Source organism: Clupea harengus, chromosome 15 (genome assembly GCF_900700415.2).
Source record: "Clupea harengus chromosome 15, Ch_v2.0.2, whole genome shotgun sequence".
In the NCBI taxonomy this organism is placed as follows: Eukaryota; Metazoa; Chordata; class Actinopteri; order Clupeiformes; family Clupeidae; genus Clupea; species Clupea harengus.
In genome coordinates, this window is record NC_045166.1 from 25,880,159 (window position 1) to 25,897,672 (window position 17,514).

The 17,514-nt window shown below is 38.8% G+C and overlaps 1 long non-coding RNA gene and 1 pseudogene across 1 annotated transcript; both read right to left on the reverse strand.

Moving 5' to 3' along the window:
• Positions 1-9,001: 9,001 nt before the first annotated feature.
• LOC105904622 lies at positions 9,002-13,023 on the reverse strand (annotated as a pseudogene).
• A 511-nt stretch (positions 13,024-13,534) lies between these two features.
• Positions 13,535-14,421, reverse strand: LOC122133532. The gene is made up of 3 exons (XR_006152842.1): positions 14,078-14,421; positions 13,778-13,969; positions 13,535-13,624 (listed from the first exon to the last, which is right to left on the reverse strand). It is a non-coding gene; the product is annotated as an uncharacterized LOC122133532 (long non-coding RNA).
• Positions 14,422-17,514: the final 3,093 nt, after the last annotated feature.

Sequence of the window (17,514 nt, forward strand, 5' to 3'; positions counted from 1 at the left end):
TCGTCAGGACCAAAAATGTGTCGGCCTGCTCGGGATTTCTCTTGGAAGTCTGCATCGCCTCTGCAGTCTCACTGACTGACTGAGGGTAGTGTGGCCTGGAAGAGATGTGTTTTAAGTCATGTCACAGAAAAGATATTAATAGGATTCATTTGAAATGCTCTTGTCGTGCATACTGTGGGTATATGAGGGGGATTCAGTTGCCATGTGGGTCACCTCTGTATTCAACATTAAATGAGAGCTAATATGCTAAGGAATAAATAAAAAAAGGATAAATTAATATTTGGACTTATTTGGAATGTATTCTTAACTAGGTCACACACTTCTCCATTTTGCCAGTTGCACGCACCGCACACTACTTTAACAAAGAATGAGTGAATCATCCAGGCCATTGCACTACAAGGTTTGTAAAAACGTAATGTAAAAAATGCTGGGTTGTTTTTTAAACCCAAATGCTGAGTCGAGGCATGTCGTCTGGTTAGGCAGTCTCTAGGTTAGTATTCTGAGATGGTGCCCCTTCTTCTCCGCCACCAGATGTCACATAAGGTGGCTCACTTTAACTCCGCTGTTTCACTATTTGAGCCAGTTGACAAGGCAAGGCAACTTTATTTATATAGTGCATTTCATGCACATTTCATCAATGTGCTTTACAGTCAGACCCATTGTTGTATCCATTACCACTCCACTCCTTTTGAACATGTTCTCCCTATGTGTATCAGAATCAGGTTTTATTGGCCAAGTAAGTTTGCACAAACAAGGAATTAGACTTGGTAAAGTGGCTCTCAGTGTGCGTACACAAAATATACATTACAACACAATACAAAACAAACAGTGCAACGGTCTAATACGTTTAAGAAAGTATATACAAGGCAGAATGGCTATATACAGGAGCTGTGAATTGTAACACAACAATAGTGCAAAGATGAAGTGGAGAGTGCAAGAAGTGCAGGGATAAATATGTATGCTACAGTGGGTTAGCTGTTCAGTAGTGAGACGGCGAGGGGGAAGACACTGTTTTTGTGTCTGGAGGTTTTGGCGAACAGTGATCTGTAGCGTCTACCAGAGGGGAGGAGCTTGAATAGGTTGTGTCCGGGGTGTAAGGGGTCTGCAGTGATTTTTCCTGCCCGTTTCCTGACTCTGGAGGTGTACAGGTCTTGGATGGTGGGCAGGTTGGCACCGATGATCTTTCCTGCAGACCTGACTGTCCGCTGGAGTCTATTCCTATCCAGTTTGGTGGCCGATCCAAACCAGACTATGTGATTTGTGTATGCGTGTCTGAGTTGTGTAAATTGTATAAGCTACTGGATGTCTTATAAATTTCCCTCGGGATTAATAAAGTATCCATTTATCTATCTATCTACGGTATCTATATACAATAAAAGGAAAGACAATAAAGAATTCAAATAAATAAAAGGATAAACACAAATCCAGGGACTGTCTTTAATACAGTCACCCTAGTTAAAAGCAAAGCAAAATAAGAGTAAAGTGAATCAAGTAAGAAGAAGATAATAAACATAAAAATAAAAGATTAAAATTTAAGAGTACTGGAAGAACATAGTCATATGTAATATAGGTGCTACAACTCAGGTATTCCTTTATGGAGGTGCTCTTAGTGAAGCAAATCAGTGTTCATAAGCCCGTGTAACAGTTGCAAATGAAGTGTATCGTTTTATATGATTTTCGCCAAAATAAAACTGCCCTGTTTCATAAGTGTGAATGGGAGCCACCTTTGGCCATATGGTGTACTGCAAATCTGCTGCGTGTAGTCCAGTGCTGCTCCCCTACCCGATCAGAGAAGCATATGCTTATCAGAATCAGGTTTTATTGGCCAAGTAAGTTTGCACAAACAAGGAATTTGACTTGGTAACTTGGACCGTGAGTTATGATCTGGTAGGTTGATGGTACAAAGCACTGCACCTAGTATATCAGTTTTCTAAAAGTAAATTGATGTTTAAGTTGATAACTTTGACGAATCCCATGTGTTATGTTATTTTCCATGCACTGTAATGATCGTACAGCAGTTTGCATGTTTAACAGAAAGTGTGTTAATGTTTTCCTTTTGACCGTGAGTTTCTACATTCTAAGATTAACGTGACTAGCCGTAAACTCCGCTAGCCACGTCCATGCTTTTAATGTACTGTTTGATCTAGCATGTGTAACAGGTTAGAAATGCAGTTTGAAATAATTGCACAAGATAGTCTGTTACCTGTGTAGGGCTCTCTAGACATGTGCGTATTGCGACAGTCCTACTGCTTTTTCATTACTAATACGAGAGTAGCCTACATCGCCTGCTGCACCCGTGTGCCTTGACTGGACTGCCAGGTTTCCGTTGGCGAGAGTTTCGCCATCTTCAGCGCGAGGTTGCGTGAGTACTCTGACTTTGAAAGGAAAGCGACACAGGACTGTGTGACAGCAGCCTGCGCAAACTTTTTGGTTAGCCTACTGACACGGTTCACTACTATTGGATTATACAATGTGCACCAACGAGACGACTGGGCCCCAACGTATTTAATATCCAAGCGCTTGGTTAGGATAAGAAGTTGTCATTCTGTTTTCATTTGAACTGTCACATATGGGTTACTTGTATATATATTATTGCATACTGTTTTCATTTAAGAGACAAAGCTAGTTTGCGGTCCCTTTCCAGACGATCTAAGGGTTCTTGATGGTTGATAGGGAGTAAGAAGATCTAGGAGGTATTTTGGGCCCAAACCATTTAGGGTTTTGTAGACCAATACAATCATTTTAAATTCAACTCTCTTACACAGTGGAAGCCAGTGCAAAGATCTGAGAACTGGTGTGATGTGGTCGTATTTTTTATTTTTTTGTGAGTACCCTTGCAGCTGCATTTTGAACAAAGTTTGTAAAAGTTACTTAGTTACTTTCAACAACTTGATGGGGGCCGCTCCTATATAGTGCAAAAAAGGACAAGGGGTCATAAATCCGATACAAAAACTAGTTATTTTTAATTAAAGGAGAATCTTTAGAAATATAAGTGCAATGACATTAAACATGTCAAACATTAAACATGTCAACACAACATTTAAGAGCTTTTGGGAGGACATGTCAAGACATGACAGCTAAAATAACACAGGAATAGCTATAAATAGCTACTTGAGATGACAAACCTATAGTATACAGAATTATAGCATTATTTTCTATTTCTACATGCATCACAATTCATAATCCTCAATTCTTGCTAACCGAGACCCCTGTGCATGAACATGAAAGACGTGCACGTTGCAAAGCCACCAAATATCGTTATCAATATCTGACTAAACATTGTGATAAATTCCAGATAACGACATACACATTGACTTGTCCAACGCATTCATTGTTCCTGTTTCAAGGCATGGGAGGCAGCCAAATTATTAGCCTAATATCAGTTTATGTGGTGTATTTCATTGCTGATGACTGATCTGCAGTTTTGAACACAATATGAGAGACTGAACATAATAATGCTATGACCTGAAACGAATGGAAGACAGGAATGGAATTATTATTAGTCTATTGGATGACGGCTGTTAACAGAAGGATGGACACGAGGGTGTGCACGAGTGTATAGCTATCGTCGACGTAAGCATACTCAGGGGGTTGCAAGTGCTGGCCAAAATTAGGCTACTAGTGCCATGAAACGCATATTTTGCTTAATGGAGCAAAGCTAACTAAACGACAGAAACGCTGTCTGAAAATGGAAAGGGACAAATACTGTACTTACCAATACATGCTTCCGCAGATTTGAAGATGAATTATTATATTATTGTATATTGAATTATTATATTATTATTATTATATTATTAGCATTATATAGCTGTTGCCTCGTACGTTGGAGCTTGCTGAGCGGGTGAGAGAGACAATGCCTAACACGGCAGGGAGGCTGTCCTGCCAGACCCGGTGGCGCACCTCTTAGTTCTCTCAATCCTGTGATGCTTTCCATGGACCACTTGGTAGATAGGTAAACAGATGCTAGTGTAAGACAAAATTACATAAACCAAACAAATCTAAACACATGTAATACCCCCCTAATCAACTAAACTGGACTAAAATCTAAATAATATATTAAATAATATTCCCTTACACCTAGCCAGGCAGCCCCTCTCCCTCTCTCTCTCTCTCTCCCTCCCTCTCCTCTCATATCACATTGCTAATGCTTATAATAATACTGATAAAATGGCCATATTGCCTACTGTAAATCTACTACCCAAAGGTATCTCCTTATCTGTTTCTGAAATAAATGTCTACTAACAAAAATGTTCTCTCTCCCTTGTAACATGTTCCAATTGCTGATGGAAGTGGAAACATTGCTCCTCACCCCCACTACTCCTCAACTACGCATATGGACAGCCAAACTCTACCCACTCACTCTGTTCTTTTTCTTTTTCTCCTAATCCAGACTATCTTCGCTATAGGACGCTGCTGTAATCTCTCCACCCGGTCTACCCGTAGAAACCCTCTGCCAATTGCACCCACCGCCACCGCACTGCCGTACACTTACTCTACCTCATACCCTATGCTAGCATTTATATACAATATATAATATTGCCACCATCAACATGTTTCTCTGTTCCTACTCCCCTTACCCCTGTAACAGTAAACCTTTGAGCACAGTGTATACCCACTAAACTGGTCTTGTTTGTATCATGTATTTACCACCGGATGTCTGTATATATATTATGTACACCTACCAAATGCAGGATATGTACAACACCTGTTGTTTCCCATCCCCTTCTGCCACACAACCCTCCCCCATCCCCCCTTCCTATCTCTACCCGGCCGACCTCAAGCAGATGGGTCCCCTCTTATGTGCCGTGGTTCTGCTTAAGGTTCCTTCCTGACTAACAGGGAGTTTTTTCTTGCCCGTGTTGCCAATGTGCTTGCACTAAGGGGGTTCAGGCTCTGGGCTCTGTAAAGCGCCTAGAGACAATTGTATTGTTATGGCGCTATATAAATAAAATTGAATTGAAAATAAAATTGAATTGAATTGCTGAGATGTGGCCACGGGTTTTCTTCATCTTCTTTATTTGCAACTGGCGGAAAGTTCGGTGCTTCAGCTTGTTGGTCGTCCGCAGCTTGTTGGTAGTCCGCCCTATCATCTCCCTCCATCTCTATCTCTCATGACTCGGCACCGGCGCCTTGCATCGACTCCATCATCCACTCTATGCAGCATCCACCACTGCAGTGAGAATTGTCATGCGCGATTCCCGCCTTGAACTATGTTTTTTTTTTACTCAGTAACGGATGTAATTTCCAATGTAGCGAAGTACAATACTTCAGTCAAAATCTACTTAAGTAAAAGTAAAATTACCGATTTCAAAAACTACTTAAAAAATTACAAAGTACACAAATAAACTACTCAATTACAGTAATGTGAGTAAATGTAATTCATTACTTTACACCTCTGGATATAGGGAATCAATCGGACTATAGTCAGAGGGTGAGAGGGCAATGTAAATTTGAGTATCGTCGGCATAGTTATGGTGGTCAATTTAGTTGTCTCGCAAAGGTTTTCCTGAGGGTAGCATGTAAAGATTAAATAAGAGGGCCAAGGATTGATCCTTGAGGAACTCCACACATCATGTAAACCTTCTGGGAGACAAAGTTACCAATGGAAACAAAATAATCTCTGTCTTGCAGGTATGACCTAAACCAGTGAAGGACCGTATCAGATAGTCCGACCCATTTTTCTAGTCTATCTAATAATATAGAATGGTTGACGGTATCAAATGCAGCACTTAGATCCAATAAAACCATAACTGATATGTTACCAGTGTCAGAGTTCAGGTGAATGTCATTTACCACCTTAACACTTAAGGGACCCTTTCCCACCGGTGGGGAAATCGTTTTTTTGTTCTTGTTGTCAATATGCCTTTAAAGCTCAGAGAGTCTTTGTCCTAGAATCATAAAAAGAACACGCCCAGAAACCTCTAATAATCTTCTACATACAGTGGGGAAAATAAGTATTTGACCCCCTGCCGATTTCAGCCCCAAAGGATAATGTTTCCACCTGCATGCTTGACGGTGGTGATGGTGTTCTTGGGATCATATTCAGCATTCTTCCCACTCCAAATGCGGCGAGTTGAATTAATGCCAAAAAGCTTGATTTTGGTCTCATCTGACCACATCACGTTCTCCCAATCCTCCTTAGAATCATTCAAGTGTCCATTGGCAAACTTCAGACGGCCCTGTACATGTGCTTTCTTGATCAGGGAGACCTTGCGAGTGCTGCAGTACTTCAAACCATTGCGGCGTAGTGTGTTGCCAATGGTTTTCTTAGTGACTGTGGTCCCAGCTGCCTTGAGACCATTCACAAGCTCCCCCTGTGTAGTTCTGGGGTTATTCAACAACTTTCGGATGATCACCGATACTGCACAAGGGGATATCTTGCATGGAGCCCGAGACCGAGAGCGATTGACAGTTGTTTGGTGTTGCTTCCATTTGCGAATAACCGCACCAACAGTTGCCGATGGTTTTGTAGCCCATTCCAGCCTTGTGCAGGTCTACAATCTTATCCCAGACGTCCTTGGACAACTCTTTGGTCTTGCCCATGGTGGTGAGGTTGAAGGTGTGAAGTATGATTCTTTGGACAGGTTTCTTTTATACACGTCACCAGTTGAGATCAGGTGTACCTTGTTAGGCCTAATGAGGACTAATCTGTGTGCTTTGTGGGCACATAACTGGTCTATGGGAGCCATAACTCTTGCTGTTTGGTAGGGGTTCAAATACTTATTTTCCGCAATCAAATACAAGTCAATTTATAATGCATGTCAGACTGTGGGTTGGTCCGTTTTACAATATTATGCTGGGAGTTCTGAGTTTAGTCTGCCTACACGGCGATTTTGAATCATATAAATGACTTCATGTCACTATTATAGACTATTATACAGTAAAATACATACCATGCTCAGAATTGAGTCTCCTAGAATATATCCATACATGCCCCTTTTGCCTCAATGGACCTCATTCTCGAACGCAGTTAAGAAAGAGTTAGGAAGAAATGTCTGATGCTACAGTACATCATACTCATATTTGCTCATACTGAACTTTTTTTTTTGTCTGAAGGTTAAAGATACATTGGAGCAAATAGCACCAATAGATGAATGATGACTCTTCTTTCAGCAATGCACACTGCTTTCAATGACACGGCACACAGGTAAACAAATTATATTTGTTTTTATATAACAAATTATTATTTATTTTTTTTGCAAAAAAAGTATATTACATCATGCTGTTATAGCAGCCCCGTAGTTTGCCATTTTAAGAGGAATACATTGTACCAGTAAGTGCTAAAACATTAAAGGGTAACAAGATAAACAGATTTAGTGAAATAATCTCTTTGTATATGTATAACCTATGTTATCACAAGTCGAATGCACTATTGTGCATTTTCATGAAGGTCTCAGTTTAACCAGTGGGACTTTTTTCCCCATAGATGGGTGACATTATTCCATCTATTCTCTCCATTTTTGAAACTGCCAAGTAACTATCCATAGAGTTTAAGGTATTTATTAAACTGTTAGCTATTGACAGAAGAATCTGAAGTGGTCGTAGGGATGTTGTAGCCCCCTGCAAGAACAAAAATGAAGTAAACTGATTGATGATCATCACTCTTATCAACTCCCAGGATGATATTAACATGCCAGAATTAAACTGTGTAAACTACTACTACTACTACTACTACTACTACTTCTAATAAAATAATAATGGTATTAATTGATAAATAATAATAATAATCAATAAAAGGTACTCTCTTACTTTGCCTTCTAATCCTTTGAAAGATGCCCAAACCATTAGAAGATGACACTCCTCCACTTGTGCTCTATAACAGACAGAATGTAAAACAAATAGACATTATTTCAAATCCAAAAACCTTCTCCAGTAACAGATACATCACAGAGCAATTCCATTATGAGCCTTTAGGGCACAATGAAATGAAGCATGTCTCTACCACAATTCATTTTTATTTGCTTATTTTGGTGTGGTTCAGAATATTATTTTGGAAAACACTCAGTATGCCACTGTGACTTGAAGAAGTGTTTACTCAATGTATATTTATATTTTTCTTATAAAAACAGGGTGTTTATATTAGCCTGCTATAACCAGACCCAAAATCTCTTTGTGAATAGATAGGGTCTGGCCACGCTCCACTGGGGATTGCTTCCAGTCGTTGCATCCTAATGGGTGTAGACTTCAGGTACATTTTGAAACCACTGGACCAGCCTTTAACCAATCTGCATAGACCACCGTGGGATTCATTTACTTCCTCCTTCACCACTAACAGTTCAAACTGATATATTTGCCTTTTCCAAAACCATGTTGGCAGTAAATAAACAATGTCTTTGCCCCTAATGAATACATTTATATTATTCTTGTTCCAGCTTCAATTATTCTATGTTTGTTAGCATTGCTACTACTGTTTGTATCGTGTCATGTAGCTCTTGCACTGCTGCCATAGTTGGAACTACATTAAGAGACAAACGCTACATTTCAACATCATCGCACTTAGTCACCCCCACTGGTCACTGATTGGAGGCCACTCAGAATGGCCCTGTTCCCTCTTGCAAACAGAGTTTCCAGACTATACTCACAGCGAAAAGAAAACTGAGCTGTGAGCAATAGGCAGGTGGAGCCAGGCTATGTTTATATAGCCAAGTGGAAAAGCTATACATCATGTTGATCATAAACTATATATTTAAGTTGTGTAACACTTGTGTGCTTACTCTTGTTTGTCCAGACCCGGAGCTTGAGATCACTGTTGCTCTGGCCAGAGCAGCTCGAATCTAGACATACAAGAGGACGACATGTAAATTATTTAGCATATTTGTGGTCTTACAAGTCCAGCTTCCTGTAGAAAAAAACTGAAGACACTTCATGGATGTGTGCTTAGATTATTAATACTGTTCAGCTGTCATACAAAGATGTACAGTAGGTGTTCAATAAAGATTTAGTTCATTATTTGACTGTTATTTTATGTGCCCCTTTGCTCAAATCATTTGTTTCTGAACAAACAAGCAAACAAACAAAGACACATACAGAACTGTTCTATTGCAAGAGGAAGATTTGACTGACTTTAGTGACAATACATACCTTACTATCCAAGAGGGTCCCAAACACCAAAATGAAGAAACCCTTTTAAAGAGAAATATGCATGAGAGAAAGCAACAAATACAACGTACAGAACCATATTAAAAAGGCATTCAGTATAATTTATGCTAATCCAAATACATACCTGCAAAGAATTTAGGACTGCAAAAACAACATGGAGTCCAACACTATCCGGAGCAATCAAGATGCCAATGCCAAATCCCCAGGTAAGGCCAAACAGTGGAGTTAATACGGCCACACATTTTGCAATGACCTTTAGGTTGTGTTTTTCATCATTTTGTACAGTGTCTCCCACTCCTCTTCTGAGCATTTTGACCAAGACCACGATCATGACACAAAAATTGATGGCCACAATGACCAAGACAGGGATCACAAAGGCCAACAGAGCCTTTGTCTCAGTCCAGTTAAGCCAGCACGTATTATTTGAGTTGATATAGCCATCGCGTCCAGCTGTCGATGCCACAGTTACCACTGCTATAATGAGAGGGCAACCGTACCAATAAAGAAGCCAATTAGCATCATGGCCAACCTGGATATGTTTCCGAAGACCCACACAATGCGGTACAAGAGCAGTAGGGCAGATATCAGCATCCAGAAGAACATTGCCAGATAAAAGAAGTGGGCAAAAAACGTAGCTGCAGAGCAGGGCCCCACGGCTGCTCCATTTTCATTCGATACAGCTGCTCCTACGATGAACCAGATGTCAGCAATCAAGAGGGACACAGCAATGTTAACAATGCAGACGTGTCGCATGTAGGCTGTGTCATTCGTTGTCATGGCACGCCAAACAATGATCTCAATTATTAGGCAGATGACCAAGCTGCCCATTGATATTCCAACTCCAATATATGTTATGTATGCCAGGGCCTCTTTGACTTTCTCTGGAATATACGGTGACATGAGAATGGAAAAGGAAGTTGTGTGATTGCACTCGCATGTGACTGTGAAATTTCCATCGAACTTCGGCTCACACCCGAATGAATCCCATCCACCAGTTTTGTTGAAAAGATCAAAGTTCCAAAAGACACAAAGGGGGTTTGCCAATTCAGTATTGTTTTTCTCAAAGGTCAGAGAGATGTTGTCAAGGCGTTGACTTGTATTGACCAAAATAACGTTGCCATTTAGGGTATTGTCTATGGAGTCATGTAAAGTTCTGACTGGGATAACATTATTAAGTGAAAAAAATACAACGACTGTGACTGAGGTGTTCCCCCAGATAGCTCTGTTGCAGGGATTTCAATTTCAGATGAGTTTATCATGAGCAAATTATTGGCTTCAGTCACTACAGATTTGTTCAAAGAAAGGGTTTCTGTCACAATCTGATATGTGTCTTCATCTGCGAGTGCACCTGCCATTTTTTCCACGGCAAGCAACAAGTTGGAGCTGGCACTTTTACGAGTTTCATTGGTATCACCATTTAAGTTATTCCAGACAGCATTGGCACCCGGGGACACAAGGACATCCACAGTTTGAAGGAAATTCTGTGAAAATACAATTGACAAAAAGGAATGGGTTGGAAAAGGTTTTTGGTGGTAAATGCCACCAAACCAGATCAGTCTAATTCTCAATACGTCTTTTCTGTTGCCAATTTTTTAAAAAAAACAAGTTTCATATTTCAAAACACCATACCTCCATCACCTCCTGGTCCACTTCGATTGTACTGGAGGCTGTTGCAATATTGTCAAGTATGGTCACAATAGATGTGACAGTTGCTTGTGAAGAAACAACTAGAGCACCATTCTGCTGTGTGGCATTACTGAGCAGCTCAACAAATTCAGGAACATCCCCTCCAGTTATGCCCTATTGGGGAAAATATTCCAAATATTTCTGTTGCTTGAAATCTAGGGTATTAGAAACATTCACATGTAAAAATAAACAGGAATCAATTCATGGAATGGAAAGTCATAGAATTCTGTTATTTGTGATATCATAAGAATTGTATTGTCAAAATCACCGCAACTTTAAAGGCATTTTATGAGAATTCCAGCAGCAAACTCACTTTTGGCCACAACTATCACAACAAACCCTCGCAAGATCCTGGTAGGATCACAATTTTTAGTTATTCCCGGAATAAATTGAAACTCAAACTTAAAATCACAGCAATACCACAACAATATCACAACAAACCTTTGCAAGATCCTGGAGGGACTGGACTTAAAATAATAGAAGAATCTGGAAAATCCTCAATAGTTCAACAGAACATTACCTGTGATTGATCTTCCAGGTTTTTGATGACTTCTAAGACACAGTTGTCCTGCAGAGGAACCCATTTACTGTTTGTGCACTTATACTGTTGTTGACCAACATTCCCTTCATCACAGGCAACTGTTACAATATCTTCTTCTTTTCCAACTCCAAACTTAACGTCCTCACAAGATGTTTCTGCAGAAATCAAAGTTCACATAGTTTTATTTAGGACACACTTCCGTGTATTATTTGTTATATTACTTATGTTGAGGCTAACAAAGACTTATGACAAAGGCTGTGTACGACAAAGGAATGGCAATATGAGAATAAGGCAACTTGCTGCATTGTGTATGTGATGCGTTTGCTAGTGACCTGGTTGTAAATATGACTCTACCCTGTCTCCTGTTAGACTTGAATCTGGGCTGAACCCTCCAACAATACTCAGATTCAGAAGTTTTCAAATGTTTCTCATTTTGGTTCAAGTTTAAGCAAACAATATGCATGTCTGTTGTAGGAAAAATCCACATAATTCTGCTTCATACAGAACAGTTTATACTGGACTAATAAATGTATTATATTATATCTACTGCACTGTGTGGTTAAGAAGCAAACTTGAAAGTGAGCTCTAAGCTGCTGATAAGCACACATTTTGAGCTGAACTGACAGAGCAAAACCGACAAAAAAATAAATGAAAAAGAAAACAAATGAGGAAATGTACCTTCATTTTGTGTCCCAACATTTAATTCAATGTCTTTTTGTCTGTTTTTGAGTTGGTCCTTTTCAGTGTCAAGTTGGCATGAAAATGGCAATGTTTTGCCACAATCTTCTGTTTTCGTGAAATATGAAACTTCAACACAATACCTTTTGTTTCCTGGGGTAACTTCAAAAGTAGAGAAAAAAGGAAACAAAATGATCACTTAACTTACTAAACTGTCCCATAAAATCTATGACCATACAAAGACAAAAATGGTATATGTTATGTGAATAAGTGCTGAATTCCCAACATAAAAAAAGCCTAAAAAAATACACTACTGAAGAAAATGTAAGCCGGCAATGAATAATAAACAAATGTTAAAAAATTTGAAAACTCTCAAACCCAACCCCCTAATGCAAAATATGCAGTTTGCAATGCACAACTGAGATATTCTTAAAGGTCAAAACAATCACTTAAAAAAGAAAGCAGTAAAACGTTGAAAAGAATACATAAAAATTGTATATTATAATATGATGGTGTGTTAATTAGAATGGGGAAAAATCTAGATGAAGATATTTCTGCTTGTGAGACTACACTCATTACAATGACACCAAGTATAGATACTTCAAACATTGGACCTTCAAAACTAATTTGTTTACATAACTATTCTTCTTTTCTAAACATCACTACCCTCTGCCACTCTTATGCTTCCCTGTGGTCATGAGCCACAACTGTAACTGGCAGCGTAAAAAGACATTCCATCTTCCATTTTTATAGTTACTGGATGGGACAACAGCGCACTTTTCATTGTTTGTATTCAGTGAAAATAGAATGCTGTTTTTAAATAAGGTGCATTATTTGACATGACTGACGAAAATGTCTTTTTAAGTAAACATTTTCTTCCTGATATAACCTACAACATTTCTTCGTGTTATATTGAGTATTGCAGAATCGCCTGAAATTGTTGTTGTGACATCTCATATCATGAGCTAACCTTGTGTTAACTGTGATTTGTGAGGAATAATGTATAGCCCGTCGGTCATTATCAAAAACGAAATCCTGACAGGAGGAACAAGACCCCTTAAGTTATTTTGTTGCCGTTTTGCGGCTTCCATTGAGAAAAAAAAATTTCTTCACGTAAATAGAACTTCAAAGTGGCAGGTGTTGTGGTGCAATGTATTACGTGTTAACTTCAAGTTACAATGAATTTTCATTGCGAAAAATGCAGAATGATATAAAAGATGTGAATTTGAGGCACAAAAGCCGTTCCCAATGGCAGTGGTTGTAAAACATTTTTGCAGCAGCAGTCATTTTGAAGAAATATCAGATCTCGGATGTTGGGTTTTAATCAATGGAACATTGTGCAGCATACTGAAGAGCCGTATAATAAAACCGCAATTTGGCTGGTGTTCTACACAGATTGAACACCAGCTCTGTACTTACTCCTTGGGGGCGTATCTCCAACATCAATCAGTTTGACTTTGTATGGGCTCCTCACACAGCACTCCACAAGAACCTCTGCTTCACAAATAACAGATTTTGTAAGAAAATTTGGTTGAATCTCAGGGTTTTGTTTGATAGTTACAGTGTTCCAATAAAAGAGAGTTGGTGCTGAGGTTCTGTCATATCTGCACCCGTAAAGACCTGCAGGAACAAAGCAGACAAGCACCACAGATGTCCAGTTAAGTCCAGCACAGCCATGAAAAATGTACCATGTATGTTGCTCTACTGCACTTCTCCTCATATATACATGAGGAAAACAAAACATTCAGTATAACTTCAATGAATCTGATTTACCCTGGTCACTAAGGGCAACTCCTGTGACGGTGAGAGTCTTAGATGAAATCTGATATTTGTTTGAGTTAGTGAGTGTTTTTCCTTTGAACCTCCATTCTGGTTCAACAACTGTGTCACTTGATTCAGGGCATTTTAATACCATAGCAGCATCTCCAGCGTGGGGGTCTTCCGTTTCGAGAAGTTCTCTTTCAACTTTGTGGAGAGAAATGACGATGTCTCTGATTAAACAGCTTCATTGATATAGAACTATTTTAATTAAATGTATATAATTTCATGAGTCTATGTTGGATGGACTCTTACCACTTTCAGAAAGAAAGTTTTCAGCAACATCAAGACCTGCTTTTTGGAGTTGGAGTTTCAGATCTGCATTTTGTGCTTTTATCTGAGCCCAGTCGATGTCACCATGACTCATGGTTAAATCAGCTATAACACTACCTTGCCTGCAAATAATTGAATACAAAAAAGTTGTATTAAAATACAATGTTATGATTTTTCTGAAGCCCTTTGTGAGCCCAAAAACAAATACGTTTGACAAAACACTCCATAACACACAGTTAAGAACAAACGAGAACAGTATAAGAACAGAATAACAAGAGGAATGGTTATGGTGCAAAAAATACATTGGATTTATGGGGACATTCACAAGTGAATCATTCGCAAATGTAATAGCCTACCTCACAGACAGGACAAATAACATGAAATTGGCTTTGACAGCCTTAATGAAGATGTTGTGAGAACTACATACTAAATGGGGTTGGTAACAGCTGACGGAAATAAAAATGTTTAATTCATCACAAATGTCCTGGTTGATCACTGGTTGCTTATTACAGAAGCCATGAAATAGAAAATAGTTGTTTTAACATAGTATCAGTGCAGATGACATCTTGATGGGCTATCTTAGCCCTAACTTCTACACCTTTGCTTCAGTGAAACAAAGGAGCTAGGGCAATAATTTGGAATCTAACTAACAGACAGAGAACGTCTGGCATTCTAAGCTCTGTGCTAGCAGTACAAAAACATCCAGTTTTGTTGATGCCGGTCATTTGAAATGGGCAGCCACTGGCCTGTGTCTGAGCACATGAAGTTTTGGCAAAGGGAATAACTGGTCTACACGGCATCTGAAGTTAATCAAATCACCATAACAATAATGGGGAAGGAATCAGACGCTAGTGCATGAGTTTATGAGAATGCATTTATGCATGAGAATGCATACATCTATGCTTTATCACAGCATTAAACTCTATGACAACTGTCAAGACACACTAATACATGAATATGAGAATGCCTCCAGTCAGAACAACTTCATGACATGACTATGCTAGACCAGTGATAATAGCTGGAAGTGTTACCCTCTACTTGTCATGTCAGATTCCATAATAGGTTCATGATAGTAAGCGCTCATGACATCAAACTTCATGAGCACAGTCATAACAATGACCAGTCATGGGAAAATGAGTTTTTGTATATATATACAGTAAACGTACTGTATATGGCATGTTCAATAACATGCTTTACTGAATAAGAGCAAGAGGGGTCTGAGGAAGGTACACAAGAGCATAGCCAGACTTTTTACCTGAATGCTGTTACAGTCACAGATCGGAACCCAGGCACCTTTTGGTAACTACTTTCAACCTGAATAAAGAACACAATAGTGCCAGTAAACTATCAGAATGACATTAGTTTTTGTGGAAAATGAAATATTTTGATCGGAGTATGTTATTGTAAATAGTAAAATTGGGATTAATTAATTGATAAATTATACTCACTGCTGTTTTTATGTCTTTCGCCAACCTTTTGAAGTCTTCACTATTTGGATTGGTTAAACTAGTATCAAAGGTACCCTCCAATGTTAGACTCATTGCAGAGGACTCTCCTACAAAAAAGAAATGTACAGCTCTTTGCGATACTGAATTCACAGCATTCTAAAAACAGTTTTTTTCTTACCCCAGAAATGTATGGAAACTATTACAAAAAGACACATTGTCAAATGTTTGATAGCATCGTTAATGAGGACATGGATAACAAATCTTCTGTTGTTTATCTGCATCCTTTCTGAAATCTCACGAAGCAAACATTCATAACAATATTCACAGATTCATTGATATTCACATGTAGGAACATTGTAGTCAAACAAGTGAATGTCACAGGTGTTTTTGCCAAGTGTAAAATTAAGAGATTAAATATAGCTCTGATCTTGGCTGATACATACGTGCTACTGTCGTGGTTGTGGTGGTTGTAGTTGTAGGAGCTTTTGTTGTTGTTGTTGGAGCGGGTGTTGTTGTTGTTGTTGTTGTAGGAGCGGGTGTTGTTGTTGTTGTTGTAGGAGCGGGTGTTGTTGTTGTTGTTGTAGGAGCGGGTGTTGTTGTAGGAGCTGGTGTTGTTGTGACTGTAATGAGATAAAAATTGTAGTGTATATATTTTGAGGAACACTCATGTTGAGTTTCTGATTAAACTTTTTAACATACAATGTATGATATATACACTAAATTAATATTTATATCTATGTACTATTATTATTTTTGTAGATATAGTTGTTAGTTCAGTACATAAAGGTACATAGGTTTGTGTGAGCATGGTACTATGTGAGTGTCAAATTTACAGTTGTAGGTGAAGTAGGCATTGTTGTAAATATTATCTTCAATTTATGACTGTAGATATGGATTACATGCAGATGTTAGTAGGTGTAAATACGGATGCTATAAGGATCAATTATAATGTCATGTGTTATACATTATAGGTGTTGGGGGGTAGATGAACATGTTCATTGAAGTGAGTGTGGCTGGCATAGATGCAGTTTTCTCTATGTTTATAGATAGAGGTGCGTAGCACACAGTAATGTTGTTGTACACTTAGACGCACTTGTTGGTTAAACATGGTAGTGGAAGAGCAGGAATATTTAAGGGGAATTAATTGGTGTAAGTGTAGCTGGAAATAGGGGTTGGTCACTGATGCAATTTGATGTGTACAGGTTGCTGTATTATATGTTGTAGATGGATTATTTGTAGATGTAGTGTATATGACTTATAGTAACAGTTATAGTTGTACATCTAACTGTGGCAACATATCTAGTTGTAGATTGTAGTTGCAAATATGGTTGTACATGCAGATTCAGGCACAGATTTAGGTATAGTAAGGGCATTTGTAAGTATAGTAGGTGTTAGATAGAGTGGTAGGTGTTTATATGTTTATACATGTTTATATGTGTACATATGGATATAGATGTAGGTTCAGGTGTAATTGTAGGTGCAAATGTAAGGTAAGGTGCATTTATAGGTGTGATTATGTATCTGTTGTTGTAGAGGCAGTAGTTGTAGATGGAAGTATACAGGCAGACTTTAGCTTTCCATGTGAACAAACTGACCTGTGCAGGGATTACTTTCACTGACTGTCAAACTCATGTCATTCACCAGATATCCACTCTGGCAAGAGCAGCTGTAGCTTCCATTGTTGTTGGAGCACACAGAGTTTGGCCCACACAGGCCTGAAACCTTCACACATTCATCTATATCTGGAAAAGTAAAACAAAATTCTTACTAGAATTACGGTCAATTTGCTGTTGTATATGTTTGGCTTTCTATCCATACACCTTGTGGGGAGATATCAGATGGCAAACAACTACATGGTTAGATGATTAAGGCTAAGACTACCAGCTTTCTAAGCCATGCCATTTGCTTTCCAGTCCGTGAGGCCAGAATACAAGTCCTACGAAGTAAAACACACTTCTGATACAAAATCAG